Genomic DNA, 5,229 nt, shown 5'->3' with positions numbered 1-5,229 from the left:
TATATATATAAATATATATATAACAATATCTATATATATATATATATATATAAATTAATATATATTACATATATATATATTTATATATGTATGTATGGATGTGTGGGTGTGCACTGAGAACTGCATATTAATGTTAAAGCTAAATGGGTATAAAATATATAATTATATATATAATTACACACACACACACACACACATATAATATCTCATATTTCAATCTATTTGGCACACTAAAGCATGACCTGTTAGACACAATTACCTATACTTTCATGCAAAGATATATACGTACATGATACATACATACATACATACACACACACACACACACACACACATATATATATATATATATATATATAAGTTTACACATATATATGTATATGGATGTATGTATATATATATATTGAGATATATATATATATATATATATATATATATATATATATACATACACATATGTGTGTGTGTGAGTGTATGTATGTGTGTATACACATGTACTCACGTGTGTGTTTATTGGCATATACAGAAGGGCTGAGAGAAGCGTTAAGTGCGTCTATGAGTTCAAATGCACGTATACTTTTCTATGTCTGTGTTTGTGTTCGTGTTTGTGTCTGAGTGTTTTTGTGCCTGTGTCTGTCTGCGTGTGTACGTGTATATCTGCGTGTGTCTGTGTTTTCCCGTCATGTCCGTCTGTCAATTAACCGTGTTTGACAAGTGTTTATAGGCCACACGTTTTATTTAACAAAATATCCGCCTCATCACATCTAATATAAAAGCTTTCATCAGTATTAAGCAAATTGTTGATAGCACATAGTGATATTTCATAAAAATGGATAAATGGAATTATTCCTAATTTACCAATAATATATAGGTTAATGTAATACTTATAATCAGAGCATTCCAGCCGTGACTATCCCGACGCATTGTATCAGCTTGGCGAATTCCCCACTGGATTGGAGAAGATCCTTCGGGATGACCTCCTTTGATCCATCCTTATGGATTTTAAAAGTTCGACCGGATTTCAGAGTCTCTGGGAAGTTGAATTTCCCGTCTTTGAAACGTAAAAACCATTTTCGTGCAGTTCTATCAGTAATGGCACCGTCTCTGGACACTGCAGAAATACCTCGCGCGACTTTGTCAGCTTCAGAACTTTTATTGGAAGCGAAGAGAAAGTGTCGAAAGTGCAAACTCTTTTATTACTTGTTATCCCGTCGTTATAAATCTGTAAAGAGGTAAATTTCATTTCAATTTCAAAAACGATTAACAATAGGTGTAAAGGACTAATAAAAACCACATAAAACATTACAATTAAACATTTTTCCGCGCTTGTTCACATAACATTGGAAAGAAACGAACTAATTTATCTGACAACGCAATGACAAGAACTATATTATCTGTTTTCTTCATCTCTTTTCATAGGACCTGATTTGATGGAGATTAGGATGCAATTTCTGGCAGTCACTAGTTACCAAGATAAGACGTCGTCATATTTACATTAATATTTTCAGACAAAAGCATCGAGAAATATGAAAATCTGCCTCTTTTATGAACTACATCTTTGCAATAAAAATCTTCCTATTTTACGGCTTTGCAATAAATATCATCGAATCAGGTACTTTATCCTCTCTGCTTTAAATATATCACTTTGAATTTAAGTTTTGTTTCCCTAGTAATGTCACCGCTAAATAATTCTTCTTATTATAAAAGAAACTTATAAACTGGCTTCCGGCAAATGGCATTTTTACTTTACATCGTGAAAAGGAATTTTGGGTTCAGAGAACGCAAAGAAATCCCTGAAAGAAAAATAAGACAAGACCATTCTTGGTTTACTTCCATCGTCTACGTTACAACCAGATTTAACCCAGGCTGGTCATACAATCTCCTAAATATAGCTACCTAATCTTTTCACAATCACATTCTGCTGCATCGAAGAAGGAATTGTTAAATTTGCAGCTCTGTTTCACTAGGTGTAAAAAATAAAATGAGATAGCCGAAAATACAACGAAAGCCCTTTTCAGAACAAAGACCAACTCACTAAGAGTTGCACAAATACGACAACAACGGCAGCAAAAGAAGAAAAAAAAAAGACAGCAACACGAATTAACCCTCGAATGACTATTTGAAAGAAATCGATAGTTTGTGGCAAATTTCATTTCAGTAGAGGTTTTACTTTGATTTTCACAAAAAGAAAAAAAAATCAAAACAGAGATTGAAATGTAAAAATTAGGAATAAAGAAATGTAAAAATAAAATACATATACGTATATAAATAACAACAACAACAACAACAACAACAACGACAATAACAACAATAACAGCAACTATAATAATAATAATAATAATAATAATAATAATAATAATAATATCAACAAATTCAAATACAACAACAATAATAAAATAAAAGTGATGATGATAATAATAATAATAATAATAATAATAATAATAATAATAATAATAATAATAATAATAATAATAATAATAATGATAATAATAATAATGAAATGTTAAATTGATGATTTTGATAAAACAAAATTATATAGAAATCTATTATTGTTGATAACTTTGTATCTGAAAAGAAAAACAGAGAACAAAGAAGAGTAACAAACAAGTAGAAAATAACAAAACAAAAATAACAACAGAGACATAAATGTTTTTTGTTTTTTGTTTTTAAATGGCTGCAACTCTACTGTATAAATATGACACACAAAAACCTCGTACCACGTGGTATATTGTGTTTTTTACTGATGCACCAGCCATTTATCGCGAGGGAAGATAAAACAGACGGAACATTGAGTAGGCTGATAACGTCAGAACCAGGAAAAAGGCAGGCAGTAGACATCGTAGCAAAGGAATTATTGTTGTTGATTTCAAAATGGCGGAAGTGGAAGAGGTGGTGATGTGAGATGAGGAAATTATAAAATATAGCGTATATCATGTTATCACGCAACCCGAATGAAATATATCCACAGGAATCAACGATAAAAGCCTACTATATGTGGTCGATCGATTTGCTAGACATAGCAACCGAATATTTAGTTTTGTATATTTTGTGATAAGTGGAAAAATGAAAAATAGAAGAAGGTATATATAGAAGACACAGGGGGAAAAAAGGCGCTCAAGGGTTTTACCAAATGGTTACTGAAGGTGCCGCGTTAAATTGTATGAAAGGGCCAGAAGGGTTTGAAGATTCATGATGGCCACCGGTGTTTTTCGTCATCAGGTATGAAGAAGAAAAAAAATAGTAGTAGTGGTAGTAGTAGTAGTGGTAGTAGTAATAGTAGTAGTAGTAGTAGTAGTAGTAGTAGTAGTAGTAGTAGTAGTAGGTGTTGTTGTTGTAATAGATGTAGTAGAAGAATTGAGAGGAGGAGATAAGACGATGAAGAAGGCGACGTTGCTGGAAGAGTGGAAAGAAGAGGAAAAGAAATATAAGTAGTAGGAGAAGTAAGAGTGATGGTAGTGGTAGTGGTAGCAGCAGCAGCAGCAGCAGTAGTGGTAGTACTAGTAGAGTAGAAGTAGTAGCAATAGTATTAGGAGGAGGAGGAGGAGGAGGAGGTGCGGGAGAAGAAACAGAAGAAATATAAGTAGTAGTAGCAACAGGGGCAGATGCAACAGCAGCAGCAGCAGCAGTAGCAGTAGCAGTAGTAGTAGTAGTAGTAGTAGTAGTAGTAGTAGACGTGGTGGTGGTGGTGGTGGTAATAATAGTATTAGTAAGAGTAAGCGGAGGAGGAGGGGAAGAAGAAGAAGGAGGAGGAGGAGGAGGGGGAGAAGAAGAAGAAGAAGAAGAAGAAGAAGAAGAAGAAGAAGAAGAAGAAGAAGAAAAAGAAGAAGAAGAAGAAAAAGAAGAAGAAGAAGAAGAAGAAGAAGAAAAAGAAGAAGAAGAAGAAGAAGAGTGAAGTGGACGACAGAAGACAACGACGAAAGAGGAAGACAAATAACCAAAATTCCTTAAAATCGTATCTTCCTTTTTGTAAGTTCAATCGTACAACATTTCGGCGCTGACTTTTACGGATTGGAAAGAATCAGGTGTTTTGGTTCCGTACTGAACCTGGACTAGGAGTATTCTTCCATTAATTCTTAAGGGGTTGTAAACACCTCTGTCTTTCCAAATCTGATTCAAGCATTGACGCGCTGGTCAGATAGAGACCATGTGGTTGGTAAGCAAGCTACTTACCATACAGCCACTTCTTTAATTAAAAAGAGAAAAGGCAACAAGAGAAAAACACATCAACGTGAGGACGTAGTACATGCAAAGTATTAATAAAACGCTCAAAGAAGGAAAAGAGTGGTTATTTTACGTTTCGAGTATGATCTTCGGAAACAAGAAACATAAGGAAGTCCAAAGACAGGAAAAAGAAGGAAAAAATTGACAGAAGTTCACGTGTAGTTTCATATAGATATATGTGTATGTGTGTGTGTGTGTGTGTGTGTGTGTGTGTGTGTGTGTGTGTGTAACTTGTTCAAGGAAAACTACTTCTCGTTCTATTGAACGCACGATCTTATTATCAGGAGCCGAATATTACATTCTAGGCTACGAATCTCCAGAGTGTTCAAAAGTACATGCTCTTTATTCTTCTGAGCCAGTGGGTGTGATGGATGAGATACGGCAAAACATAGATCCCCCGTATAACAGATGTTTATACCCTTGTGAGTTCACTTCATCTCTAACCGATACGGACAAAAAAGTTTTCTTTGGTCTCTCTATAGAGACGAATGCCAACTACTGCTTTATCCAGTAGGCCTTGGTGTATAAGAATCACAGGAAGGTCGTCAAGGAATAGCGTTGATAATAGCACAGACTGAAGATCACTGACCTATAGCAACGTTTATAATAACAAGCAACACGTGTAAATTGAATATAAGAATATAAGGGGACAAAAAGATCAGCAATGAAAACAGACATACTATACATATATATATATATATATATCTACATATATACATACATATATACGACGGGCTTCTTTCAGTTTCCGTCTACCAAATCCACTCACAAGGTTTTGGTCGGCCCGAGGCTATAGTAGAAGACACTTGCCCAAGGTGCCACGCAGTGGGACTGAAACCGGAACCATGTGGTTGGTAGACAAGCTACTTACCACACAGCCACTCCTGCGCCTATATATATATATATATATATATATATATATATAGTGGGTATATATATAAGTTTTTAAGTCTATGTACGTATATATGAGGTTATACATACATACATACATACATATATATATATATA

The 5,229-nt window shown here is 34.2% G+C and overlaps 1 long non-coding RNA gene across 1 annotated transcript in view; it reads right to left on the bottom strand.

Moving 5' to 3' along the window:
- Positions 1-757: 757 nt before the first annotated feature.
- LOC106872280 (uncharacterized) overlaps positions 758-5,229 on the bottom strand; it is a 67,373-nt gene continuing 62,901 nt past the window's right edge. The window contains exon 4 of the long non-coding RNA XR_001409749.2: positions 758-1,222. This is a non-coding gene — a long non-coding RNA (uncharacterized LOC106872280). The remainder of the gene's footprint in view (positions 1,223-5,229) is intronic.

The sequence above is a fragment of the Octopus bimaculoides genome, chromosome 15 (genome assembly GCF_001194135.2).
Source record: "Octopus bimaculoides isolate UCB-OBI-ISO-001 chromosome 15, ASM119413v2, whole genome shotgun sequence".
NCBI classification, from domain to species: domain Eukaryota; kingdom Metazoa; phylum Mollusca; class Cephalopoda; order Octopoda; family Octopodidae; genus Octopus; species Octopus bimaculoides.
Note: the sequence above shows the minus strand (reverse complement) of the source record. Positions and strands in the feature narration are given on the sequence as shown.